The sequence below is a fragment of the Eleutherodactylus coqui genome, chromosome 13, assembly GCF_035609145.1.
Source record: "Eleutherodactylus coqui strain aEleCoq1 chromosome 13, aEleCoq1.hap1, whole genome shotgun sequence".
Lineage (NCBI taxonomy): Eukaryota > Metazoa > Chordata > Amphibia > Anura > Eleutherodactylidae > Eleutherodactylus > Eleutherodactylus coqui.
The window spans coordinates 35305568-35319536 of NC_089849.1; the positions used below are offsets into that span (position 1 = coordinate 35305568).

The following is a 13969-nucleotide window of genomic DNA, read 5'->3' on the forward strand; positions in this document are numbered from 1 at the left end:
CTGGCGTTTTTTATTTTTTATTTTTTTCTGGTGACATTCACCGGGTGGGGTAAATTATGCATTTCTTTGATAGATCGAACCTTTGCAGCGATGCCAAATATGTATCTTTGTACTATTATTTAGATTATTTTATTATAAATAGGGCAAAAGGTTTTTATTTTTTTAACTTTAAAGGGGTTGTCCCGCGGCAGCAAGTGGGTCTATACACTTCTGTATGGCCATATTAATGCACTTTGTAATGTACATTGTGCATTAAATATGAGCCATACAGAAGTTATTCACTTACCTGTTCCGTTGCTAACGTCCTCGTCTCCATGGTGCCGTCTAATTTCAGCGTCTAATCGCCCGATTAGACGCGCTTGCGCAGTCCGGTCTTCTCCCTTCCGAATGGGGCCGCTCGTGCCGGAGAGCTGCTCCTCGTAGCTCCGCCCCGTCACGTGTGCCGATTCCAGCCAATCAGGAGGCTGGAATCGGCAATGGAACGCACAGAGCCCACGGTGCACCATGGGAGAAGACCTGTGGTCCACCAAGGGTGAAGATACCGGCAGCCATCTTAGCAAGGTAAGTAAGAAGTCGCCGCAGCGCGGGGATTCATGTAAGTACTATCCGTTTTTTCTTTTTTACCCCTGCATCGGGTTTGTCTCGTGCCGAACGGGGGGCCTATTGAAAAAAAAAAAGCCGTTTCGGCGTGGGACAACCCCTTTAATTACTTTTTATTTATTTTTGATAAGTAGTAAAACTTTAAAAAAATCATTTTTACCTGGTTTTTTAGTCCCCCATAGAGGACAAGAACTTGCGATGCTTTGATCAAATAACTATGTATAAGTACATGAGGGGACAATACAAGGATCTCTCCCAGGATCTGTTTATACTCCGGACTACGACGGTAACATGAGGGCATCCATTACGTTTAGAGGAAAGCAGGTTTCATCACCAACATAGAAAGGGGTTCTTTACTGTTAGAGCAGTTATACTGTGGAACTCTCTGCCTGAGGACGTGGTGATGGCAAAATCCATAGAGGAGTTTAAAAGGGGACTTGATATCTTTCTGGAGAGGAAGGATATTATAGGCTATAAATCTAAGATTATTTGTTAATCCGGGAATACAGGCAGGTTGGAACTATTAGGGGTTGATCCAGGGAACAGTCTGATTGCCATTAGGGAGTCGGGAAGGAATTTTTTCCCAAAAGGGCTAATTGGCTTCTGCTCTTGGGTTTTTTTTGCCTTCCTCTGGATCAACAAAACAGGAGGCTAGACAGGCTGGACTAGATGGACATTGTCTTCATTCAGCCTTACGAACTATGTTACTATGTATGTTACTATGATCGCTCCTGCAATATAATGTAATGCCATAGCATTACATCATACTGCGATCGGACAGGCAGTCTATCAAGCTATGCCACAGGCACGGCTTAATAGGCATTCTGCCATGACAGCCCTCGAGCCTTTCAGTAGGCCCCTGGCTGCCATGACACCCGCACAGCTTCCTGTGATCTCATCGCAGGGGGCCGTATGGGACCCTCCGAACATCGGTCAGGGGATTTAAATTCTGACAGTGGCATTTAAAGGGTTAACCGCTCCGATGAGCCGCTCCATACCAGAGATGTCCTGATGGAAGCGTCGGCCATGCTCATCACTTACAGAACCACAATTGTCAGGGAAAAAGTCAATGTGGGGATGTAAAACGTGTATTTTTAAAGACGTGTTGCAGCCATTTTTTCATAACATGGCAGCAGATTGTCCGGCAGTTCTTTGTAATTCGCAGCTTTGTGGTTTCCAAGAAAATTCTTTGCTACCATCCTGAAAGAATTCCAAGTTTCTTTTTCATCACCACATGGTACGTCATCGACATGTGTATCCTCGAAGAGATCTGTGGACCCACCAACATCCCCTCTTTAACTTTGACCTCACTTGCATGCGGAAACTTTTCTCCGAGCGTACGAAATGCTGTGCTGTTACGGTCCATGGCCTTGATGAAATTCTTTAGGGGTCCTAATTTTATATGCAAAGCTGGTAGTATTATAAAACTGGGGTCAATGAGGGCTGTACTTACAACGTCCTTTGATCCAGGTTCCAGTGATGTCTTTCGGGCCATTCTCTCCTTTTGAAATGTGCTACTCTGTCTCTGCTCTCCCACTCACAAAGGAAACAACAGGACTTTGTATAAGCTAATTGAAGTCCAAGCAGCATAGCTACAATTATCAAATCACCACAGACCTTCTATTTGTGTTCTTCATACTGTAGTTCATTTTTACAAGAAGGTGCTTTATATTTTCATTTTTTTATCTGTTTTCCATCTCCTATAGCAGTGGTCTCCTACTTGGTTCCGCGAGAGCAGGGGGAGGAGGCGTCTGGCAGCACACACTGATGTCACAGTGTGCACCTGGGATCAGCAGCAGCGCCGAGCAGAGGAGGAGGGGGTAAGTATATGGGTCTCAGAGGGGCGCTATCACTACTGGGGCCGCTGGGGGGTGTCACTATTACTACTGGGGGCCACTGTGGGATGTCACTATTACTACTGGGGGCCACTGTGGAGTGTCACTATTACTACTGGGGGACGCTGTGGGGTGTCACTATTACTATTGGGGGCCACTGTGGGATGTCACTATTACTATTAGGTCAGCTGCAAGGTGTCACTATTACTACTATGGGCCACTGTGGGGTGTCACTATTACTACTGGGGCCACGGTGGGGTGTCACTATTACCACTGGGGGCCACTGTGGGGTGTCATTATTACTACTGGGGCCACTGTGGTGTGTCACTATTACTACTGGAGCCTCTCTGGGGTGTCACTATTACTACTAAGGCCACTGTGGGGTGTCAGTATTACCACGGGGGACCACTGGGGGGTGTCACTGTTACTACTGGGGGTGTATGGTGTCACTATTACTACTGGGGCCGCTGTGGGATGTCAATATTACTACTGGGGCCGCTGTATGATGTCACTATTACTACTGGGGCCATAGTAGGATGTCACTATTACTACTGGGGCCACTGTGAGGTGTCACTATTACCACTGGGGGCCAATGTGGGATATCATTATTACTACTGAGGCTGCTGTGGGGTGTCACTATTACTACTGGGGCCGCTGTGGGATGTCACTATTACTACTGGGGCCGCTGTGGGATGTCAATATTACTACTGGGGCCGCTGTATGATGTCACTTTACTACTGGGGCCATAGTAGGATGTCACTATTACTACTGGGGCCACTGTGAGGTGTCACTATTACCACTGGGGGCCAATGTGGGATGTCATTATTACTACTGAGGCTGCTGTGGGGTGTCACTATTACTACTGGGGCCGCTGTGGGATGTCACTATTACTACTGGGGCAACTGTGGGGTGTTACTATTACCACTGGGGGCCACTGTGGGGTGTCATTATTACTACTAGGGCCACTGTGGGGTGTCAATATTACTACTGGGGCCGCTGTGGGATGTCACTATTACTACTGGGGCCGCTGTGGGCTGTCACTACTACTGCTGTGGGCTGCTGTGTGGTGTCACTATTACTACTGGAGCCACTGTGGAATGCCACTATTACTACTGGGGGCCACTGTGGGGTGTCACTATTACTACCAGGGCCGGTGTAGTATGTCACTATTACCACTGGGGCCACAGTGGGGTGTCATTATTACTACTAGGGCTACTGCGGGGTGTCAATATTACTACTGGGGCCGCTGTGGGATGTCACTATTACTACTGGGGCCGCTGTGGGATGTCATTATTACTACTGGGGCCACTGTGGGCTGTCACTATTACTGCTGGGGGATGTTGTGTGGTGTCACTATTACTGCTGGGGGATGCTGTGGGGTGTCAATATTACTACTGGGGCCGCTGTGGGATGTCACTATTACCACTGGGGCCACAGTGGGGTGTCATTATTACTACTAGGGCTACTGCGGGGTGTCAATATTACTACTGTGGCCACTGTGGGGTGTCACTATTACTACCAGGGCCGCTGTAGTATGTCACTTTTACTACTGGGACCACAGTGGGGTGTCACGAATACCACTGGGGGCCACTGTGGGGTGTCATTATTACTGCTGGGGCCACTGTGGGGTGTCACTATTACTACTGAGGCCACTGTGGGATGTCACTATTACTACTAAGGCCACTGTGGGGTGTCAGTAGTACCACTGGGGGCCACTGTGGCATGTCACTGTTACTACTGGAGGTGTGGGGTGTCACTATTACTACTGGGGCCGCTGTGGGGTGTCACTATTTCTACTGGAGCCGCAGCGGTATCCGTCTGCAGGCGGCCTATCTGTGCTTTTTGTATTTTTGTCGTTCTGTATTCCCCTGTTTTTGGCACTATATATATAAAGATTATTATTATTGTTGCCGGAATGAAATCTGGATCTGTGGATGTTAATGGCTCAGCACCATCATAAACGTCAATTGCATTATTTTCTTCTGCTGTGTCAAGTGAATATGATTCAGGTGGCTGCGGAATTGGAATACCTTCATTATGGGGAACAGGTCGACGTGCAGATTTAATTGGGATAATCTATCATCCATTTTTTCTTCTTTGACTAACCTTTACTTATTGGAGGTGCAAAGCAAAAATAGATGTTAATTACATGGCCTGTAGGCTCCCCCAGACCATGGGAACACTAAATTTCATAGAGCACTTCTTTCCTTTGAGCCACTGACGAAGCGTTGTTGCACAATGGTTACAACATATATCATAAATATTTAAAAAATAAAGTAACAACAGGATTATATGTAGATAGACAACATTTATTTCTGAAATTTTTAAAACTAGAGCCAAATTGCAATTTTTATTGCCAGCGTCTTGTTCAGCACCCTCAAATCGGTAATATTTGGCTACTTTTGTTCGCTCGAGTAATGTGCTTTATCCGAGTATCGCTGTGCTCGTCCCTGAAGATTCGGGTGCCGCTGCGGCTGACAGGTGAGTCGCAGCGGGGAGCAGGGGAGAGCGGGCGGGAGAGAAGGAGAGAAAGATCTTACCTCCGTTCCTCCCCGCTCTCCCCTGCAGCTCCCCGCTCCGTGCCGGCACCCGAATCTTCAGGGACGAGCACAGTGATACTCGGATAAAGCAAATTACTCGAGCGAGTAGTGCTTTTCCGAGTACGCTCGCTCATCTCTAATTCCTATGTATTTATTCAGATGAACGTTTTTTGAGTGCATAAAAAAAACACGCTGGGAAAAATAGGACATTGGCGACCGATTTTATATATTCTGCGTCAAAAGATAGTTCTTACCCTATCCTTTGCCAAGATACGCTGGAAGCTCTCATAGACTTCAATGGAAGCGGAAAAAAAAAGGGAGGTGGAGGGAGTTAAAGAAAAGAAGACAGCTGGCTTTATTGAAGCATAACTGTGTCTCCCTCAAAAATAAGACCTACTTCAAAATATGCTCTACCCTGATTTTTGGGGGGAGGAGGTTTAAATATAAGCCCTACCCCCAAATAATAAGCTCTAACTATACTTCATGGAAAAAAAAACAGCAATACTTACCTAGCAGGCGCCGTTCAGGTCCCTCACACTGCTCTGCGGGGTTCTGGCAGCTTGCTTGAAGTCCTCGGCAGCCAACAGAAGATGGCTTCCTTGTAAAGGAAGTTCGTAAACCCTACCTCCAGCAAATAATAGCTGTGATTGGTACATCGAGCGCTGCATTGATTGGCTGAAGCGTGGGGCTCAAGAACCAATCAGAGCCATCGCTTCCTGGAGACGGGGTTATGAACCCCTTTACTAGAAAGCGATCTTCTGTTGGGAACTACAAGCAAGCTGCCGGAACTGCACTGACCAGGGGGAGGGACCTGGACCATGCTAGGTAAGACTTACCGCAATTACTGCGACATTCAATTGAGAGCCCCACAGACATGCACTCAAACACGATTTTCGAGCGCTGTTTGTTCTATTCTTTGCATCTTGTGCACCTCATCAATGATCGGGGAAAGCTTCTGTCGGAGTCAGGAACACTGCCTCCGAAAGAGAAATTGAAATCGCAGCAGAGCACCGCCATTGAAATCATTGCGCTCTGCCGCTGTTATAAGACATTCCCAAAAATAAGACCTAGCGCCTCTTTTGTCCCAAAATTAATATAAGACACAGTCTTATTTTCGGGAATGCACGGTAGTAGTCAATCCAAGGATTTCTGCCGATCGAGAGATTTCCACGCTGCAGGATATTTTATGGGCATCACTCAGCGGCAGAGAATACGCTAATTAAGATCAGGCCTTGATGGCGGCTATTCTTCTTTCATGCTATTTTATGGCATGTATGGGCGAACGTAAAACCACATACGGTCATGTGAAAGAGGCCTGACGGTACCTTTAGACAACCTCTGAGATAGAGATAAAAAGACTACAATGGTTCAGGAAGGCGTAATAAGAGGCATAAACAAGACACAAGCATAAAATAGGACAGTCATAATAGCTTCACAGGTAATTGGGATATTTTATTGAATTCTACAAGATATAGTCAGCCTAAATCCCATACACATATATAAAAACAATTACCTGCATACAGTACCAATTACACGGGAGACTCTATTACATCGTGTATACTTTACAAGACATCAGTTCCATTTGAAAGTTTAATTAGTTAATTTCTAATAGAAACAAATAATGCAATAAAAAGCTTTGTCTGGTCCAAAGTCGTCTACTTTCATGTTGATTAGTAGAAATTTTCTTGGGACTGGAAAACAAAAAATAAAGATCGCCTGTTAATGTCAGTAAATAGGATTCAGCCATAAGGATACTGCTGCCAGCAAGGGGGACTTTACAACAATTCCGAGAACTTAGTGGGCCTTTTGGCTTTGTGATAGGCTCTCCCTTTATATAGTGATATATATAGTCTGAAAATAGTAGATGAGAATGTTTCTTTTCTTACAGGTTGTTTGGAATTTAAAGAAAGTCTGTCACCTATATTTTGTATATATAACTAATTCTAACATACAATGTCCCAGCTACAGAAGAAACTAGGGTGGTTTCACAACTGTGTTCCGGATTTCGCTTTTCTGCTCCGTTCGGAAAATCTCTATGGCCGAATTGCTCCATCTCAGGATGGACCCGAATACCGCCGGAGGGACCCCTTTGACTATAATGGGGTCCATCTGCTTTCCACCCAGCTGGCCGAAATTGTTTGGGCACTCTCACCCTCTATACTTGCAAGCATGACCCTCACGCAGAGGCATAACTTGAAACTCCTGGGTCCCAATGCAAAACCTGGAACGGAGCCCCCAACTATAATGCTTTATTCATAGTACTGGGCTTCCTATATGGAGAAGAGGGGCCTTATGGGCCCCCCAAGGCTCCTGGGCTCGGGTGCAACCGCATCCCCTGCATCCTCTATAGTTACGCCCCTCCCCTCACACTAATAATCAATATCCACAGCTCAGGCTAGAGATGTTGTGAGTCTATGTTGGTGCCACACTTCTGGCCTTGTTGCATGCGTGTGACATTATTGAGGCTGTGGAGATATGAATGGATGCCATAGCGCATGCAGAAGCGCAGGGCAGATACACAGTGTCTCCAGCCTGAGCTAGGAACCTTAGCCATCAAAGTGAAAAACGTGCTTGCAAGTGTGGAGTGGGAGTAAGGATGGTTTCACAACTGCATTAGAACCTCCAGAGGTTCCGTCATTGATCCGGCACAAAATAATGGAAGAAAAAGCACTAAAAGCAGGGCCCCTAAGTGGAAAGACAATGGACCCCATTATAGTCAATGGGGTCCGTTCATTGCTGTTTGCTTCTGTCATAAAACAGAGCTGTTTGATCACAGGGATTCCCCTCTCCTGCTTCCCGAAGAGAGCAGGAAATCAAAATCCCCGACACAGATGGGAAATCACCTTAAGCCTGGACAACATTGACTATGCAACCGCCCTTCAGATAGTTTGATAACAATTTGTATACAGAATGGGAAGGTCAGAAAATCAGATATTTCGCTTTTGAAAGCTTGGAGGAAGTAAAAAAAGGTTTGATCACTTTCATCTGTAGATGTCACTTCGTATGTTAGGATTAGTTTCATATACTAAATATAGATGACAGACTTCATTTGAAGTACAAGTTCACCTTTAATCAATAGATGGTTTGCTGTGCATATCTAGGCATGTCCCTGAGTTGCATTGTAGTGACCTAAAGAGTGGCACTACAGAATAAAAGTACTTTACCTGCAAGCCAAGAGCAGCTGTTCTAACTACCAGTTCATTTAACAATCGGGAAGTTATGCAGGACTTCATTTAATAAGAGGGAGTCGGAATAGGGAACTAAATAGTTAATGGCGGCTAATCAGTTCACGGTCATAAATCATGTAGCTGCTGAGCTGTGACAAGCTCCCAGAGTGGGGAAAAAAGGATGGAGTTTCCGGATAATTTTCTGTTGCACAGTTAGAAATTATTACAGTGTTAGAAGGCGGAAGTGGGTTCAGTCAAAGTGGAGAGACGAAGCAAGAAGCAGGGGGGAAAAATGGCCACAGCCATGCTGCCCACTTCTCTGTCCTGCTGTAATTAGAGACAGGCGTTATGTAAACTTTTTAAGAAATTCCGTATTCAGCAGCTAATAAATCACCCTGATACTGAGAGAAACTGTTTGTCTTTCCAAACCCTACAACTCTGCTTTCTACAGGACAGCAACACAGACACAAGCTTTAGACAAGCAGTAGAGAATCTTTATAGGAATTTCATGAGTACTGAAGAAATATTAGCTAGTATTTCAGGTTGGCAAAACTGTTAGTAGGGTTTATAAGGAGTTTTCAGATTTCACCAGTCTCTCTCTATAGCTCCCCCTTAGATCAGATCCTGCCTCCCCAAGGCTTGTTTATCTGTGCATAAAGTGTTAAACTGTGTATATGCAAGTTGTATAAGTAATTTGCTGGTGTTTAAGTTTATTGCAGACAGCCATGTACCTGAAAGTAAATGGTGTGCCTGTCATTTACTTACATCCGTGTGTAAGTCTTATTTTGCTACCAAGCGCTTTTAATCCAGGCACTGGCGTCACGATCACCTAAATCTATTAATCATTCAGATCCTGTTGTAAACCTTCAATGGTACGCAAAATTAAAGAGCGTGCTGCACTCATCGCAACCTTGACATGGCTCTTCAGCCACATCTTGGAAACCGCTCAGAGAGTGCAGGCCTCTTTCCACTTGTGGCACGTTGCAGCATCATATAACTTGTGGCTATATTAAAGGTTAATTTGAGTGCAGCATAAGATAAAAGGCTCACTGATTACAGCAATATGTCTACTATATGTATACATGACATTTTTTAGGGACCTTTGCAGTTTATTAGTATCAGCACACACATAAATGACTACAGAAAGTAGTCCTCTATATTTTTGAGCTTCAGTTAGTCCCACTTACATCTATGCACAGCAATAGGGAGACAGCTGTCAGTCAGTAGCCAGAGGGCATGGTACTTAGCCTGCAGCTCATGAATATCGAGGACTACTTTCTGTAGTCCTATTTGTGGGTGCTGATACTAATAAAAAGCAAGGTTCCCCCAAACTACTTCATGTATACATATAGCAGACATATCACTGTAATCAGTATACCTACAGATTATGCTACACTCAGATTCCCTTTAATACAGCTACAGGTTATGAAAGTGCCCTTATAATTGCGGTAACCCAGTAACACAACATAAGAACAGATATGATTACCTCCAGCTTTGACATAATCACAATACTTGTTTCTTTTAAAAACCCGACTTACCCACTGAATGTCTTTCTTGGAACCAGCAGCACTTACTTGCGTCTCTAAGAGTCTGTCTCCATCAAGAAAAGAATCTCTGTTACTTCGAGACTTTGAGGACAAGATAAAGTATGAGGGGGCTGTTCTGTCCACATGGATCCCTCTTCTACTGAAATATGCTTGCAATGCACTTAGAAACTGCAATGGAAAAGAATAGATGACTTTTTTTTTTAACTGTAAATTGTCACAAATACCCCAAGTGGCGCTTGAGGGCGGGAAGAAAAAGGAGAGCAACCCCCCCCCCCCCAAAAAAAAATAATGCCAACCCGTTAAACAACTAATTATTCCTTCGTTTCTTCCAATAATCTTGCCAAGCTTTCCAAAATTATTTCAGTTTGTTTTATCTTCGACAATTTAATGTGGCTGTCTGGTTTCTTGCCAAAATTCTTTCCCAGGAATTGAGGGTGGAGGGGTAGATTACATCTGGTTGATTGTGTTGGCTATTGTGCAATTTTGCAGATTCCTGATGCCTTTTTCGAGTTTCCAAGATGGCCATCAACATTTTATATTTATGCTATGCACTGCTCTGTGCTGGCCAATTCACAAAGCAGGTATTCCTAAGACTATCAATGCACTATGGACCATTAGGTAGTCTAAAAATTCTAGTGGCCACCTTGACAGCCCAAAAATGGAACCCCGAATGGGATTCAGGACTGGCAAAATCAACGACAGGTAATCTGTCGTATCCCCTCCACCCTTCGGTCCCAGGGTTGCTTTAATGACTGGTTGGCTTTATTATTATGTTCTTCATCTTGTCCCATCCTCCTTAGTCACAGCAGGGCTTCTTTCCACTACCCTTCTTCCCTTGATTACAACTAGTCACACAGCCTTTGATCACAGCAGTTCTTCTCCCCGTCTTCTTTAGTTACAAGAGTGGTTGCAAACCATTTTGACGAAGTCCTTAAAGCTAGTCCTCCAATAGGCACATGTCTTATGGGAAATGTAGTCCTGGGTAAATCCTTAGGGATAGGCCATCAATATCAGATTGGTGTGGGTCTGCTGCTCCAGTCCCCCATGATTAGCTGTTTGAAGAGGTTGCTGCGTTTAGGTAAGCACCGCAACTTCTTCACTGCATACCAGGCGTAGCACTGGAGATTTTGTAGCAGTGGTGGCTGGTAAAGCAGCTCACTCCCATTCATTTGAATGGGACTTAGCTGCTCTTGGGCCACATCAAGAAGGAAAGTTACATCACTAGCCTGAGAAGGGGCTGCCCCGCTCACCCGACCACTGTGGTTTCTTCACACAGCTGATTGGTGGGAGTCTCGAGTGGTGGACCCCCGCTGATCTGTAAGAGGGGATTGCTGCAGGTTCTGGTTCATGCTGCAACGAGCTGTAATGCCATATTCACAAAATCTACTTTATTCTTCACTTAATACCCCTTCCACCCTAAGCCGAAGTCAAATCCCTATCCTTGGAACCTATAGGAGGCCCTAATACCACCCAATGACCCCCCATTTCAGATCTGATATTAATGACCTAGCCTGGAGGGTAGGTCATCAATATTAGATTTTCAGAAAACCCCTTTAAGTTTATATTATACTGTGTTTATGGTGTCACTTTAAGTAGTACAATCTGGCTATATGGTCCTTCTATAGACAGTACTAGAGTCCTCATACATGCCACATTTATATACTACACATGACGCAAACCTCACTTGAACAGACATGACTACTATATGGTCCTTCCATAGACAGTACTAGAGTCCTCATACATGCCACATTTCTACACTACACATGATGCAAACCTCACTTGAACAGACATGACTACTAGAGCACATGACAAACCCGTTCTTGGCCAGCCATACAAGATGACTTGGGTGTGTCTTCTACTTATGAGACTTATTTGTCAAAACTGTCTTAAAAGCGAAGCACGCAACAATGAAAGCTGTTGTGTGATTGGCTACTATAGCAGCAAAGACAGTTTCGCATTTAGACAGTTTTGATAAATGAGGCCCAGTAAGTTATCGCAGAGCGATACACAGCTTGTGGAGGCTTTATGTTGGTGTAAGAATGGAAGGTTTTATGAATCATTTGCTTTTAAAGAAAGCCACCCGTGTATCAGTAATTTCACTGGGGCGTAGCATTACTTCAAAGCACGGCATGTGTCATGCGGCTCAAATAGTCTTGTGATTTACCCAGATTATCTCTAATGGATCAGAAGAAAAGATTTGGAGATTCTCTGCTCCTTCCATCTTATTAGTAACTACAAGGGTAACTATGATTGATGCATTAAAGGGAATGTGTCATCTGAAAATGGCCTTTTGTTTAACAACCACTTTTCTATTTTTTGCTCTTGTTTTTTCATCCCCATTTTCAAAGAATCATAACTTCTTTGTTTTCCATTGACCGAGCCAAATGAGGGTCATTTAATATACCATATATACTCAAGTATAAGCCTAGTTTTTCAGTACATTTTTTTGTGCTGAAAAAGCCCCCCCTCGGCTTATACTCGAGTCAGGGAAGGGTTTAAAAAAAAAAAGACTTTGTACTCCCCTCCCAGCCGGCATCTGTGTTCTCGGCAGTGGTGCGGCAAGCTGCTTAAATTCCTGTGTTCCCGGTGGCAATGCGGCAAGCTGCTTGAATTCTCCCCGCTGTCATTCCCCAGCGTCCTCTTTGCTCGGCTCTGTCATCCCCTGCCGTCAACACTGTGATTGGATCGAGCGCCAGAATCACAGCGCTTATTTACACAGCGCTGATGGCACGCAAGCTGCTTTAGAATTCTCCCCACTGTCATCTCCCTGCTCGGCTTTCAAATCCCTTGCTGATAGCGCTGTGTATGCAAGCGCTGTGATTGGATCGAGTGCCAGCTGTGATTGGCTGGTGCTCAATCCAATCACAGCTCTTACTTACACAGCGCTGACAGAGACAAGCAGAGAGGATGGCAGGGATGACACCGGGGAGAATTTAAGCAGCTTGCCGCACAGACACAGACGCCAGCTGGGAGGTGAGTAAGGAGGTTATTTTTTAACCCAGTATATATTCGAGTATAGCTCGGCTTATACTCTAGTCAATAGGTTTTCCTATTATTTTATGGTAAAACTTATTGACTCAGCCTATACTCGGGTCGGCTAATACTCGAGTGTATATGGGTATATTAAAAACCGTTTAAAGATTTCTAAGTGGGTTGAAATGGGAAAAGAAACAATTGTGGCAATTTTAGGGTCTTGCTTTTACAACGTTCATGGTTCGATAAAAATGAGAGGCGAACTTAGGCCGCCTGCAGACGGGGGAAAATCCCGCGGGATTTCCGCCACTAAAAGCCTGCATAGGAGTGCATTACAATACGCGAAATCTTGCGTGGCAAACAAACCGCAGCATGTCCTATTTCTGTGCGAGGCCGAGGCCACCGGGCGCGGGTGAGTACGCGCTCCTCCCTGCAGGCGCTGGGGTCGGGTCCCGCGGCGAGAATTCTCGCCGCCGGATCCGACCCGCCCATCTGCAGGCAGCCTTAATTCTGTGGGTTAATTCTGTGGGTCAGTATGATGACGGTAATTCCAAATTTATATAGTTTTTATTATGTTTTTACTATTTTTAAAACACATAAATAAAAACATGATTTTGTCACTACATTCTGACCCCTATAAGTATTTTATTTTTTGCGGGCCGGGCTGTAGTTTTTATTGGTTCCGTTTAGAAGTGCATATCAGTTTTTGATTTGCGTCGAGCTTTTATTTGACTGTTTTGGAGTGACTCTTAAACCCTGCAGTTCTGGTATTGCAGTTTTATTTTCCTTACAGGTTTCACTGTGGGTGATAAAATCATCTAATATTTAGATTTTTTGGACTTTAGACATGGAAATACAAATTATAATCATTTTTTTTATTGTTCTGATTTTTTAACATGAAAATCAAGAAAAGGGGAGTTTTGCACTTTTTTATATTTCTTATTTTTGTAATACTTAAATGATTTTTTATTGATATTAATTTAACATTTTTGTTTTAGTCCACATAGAGGACTCGAAATGTTTGCGCAATAAACTGCAATACTTCAATATATTGTCCTTTCATAGGCATCCATAGAAGCCTTCGCGAGGCTCTGGGCTGCCATGCCAACTTATCGGCACACTCCGATTGCATTGAGTTGGCACTAGTGGGGTGCCCGACGGACCCACCTTCTGGCTAGCTGCCTAAACGTTACAGTCAGCATTGACTATAGAATTTTTAAAAATTCTTTATTTATTTGTCTTTCCAGAATATAATTAAAATTTAGCATTGTCGAATACAACGGTAATGTATGGGTTTACATATTTTC

General features: G+C 44.3%; 1 protein-coding gene across 1 annotated transcript in view; it reads right to left on the minus strand.

The window, feature by feature from the left end:
- Nucleotides 1-6457: 6457 nt before the first annotated feature.
- Nucleotides 6458-13969, minus strand: part of NAGLU (N-acetyl-alpha-glucosaminidase) — a 69410-nt gene continuing 61898 nt past the window's right edge. Inside the window, exons 12-13 of the transcript XR_010787470.1 lie at nt 9681-9857; nt 6458-6666 (exon numbers count right to left, since the gene is read on the minus strand). The gene's annotated coding sequence lies outside the window, so the exon portion shown is untranslated. The remainder of the gene's footprint in view (nt 6667-9680; nt 9858-13969) is intronic.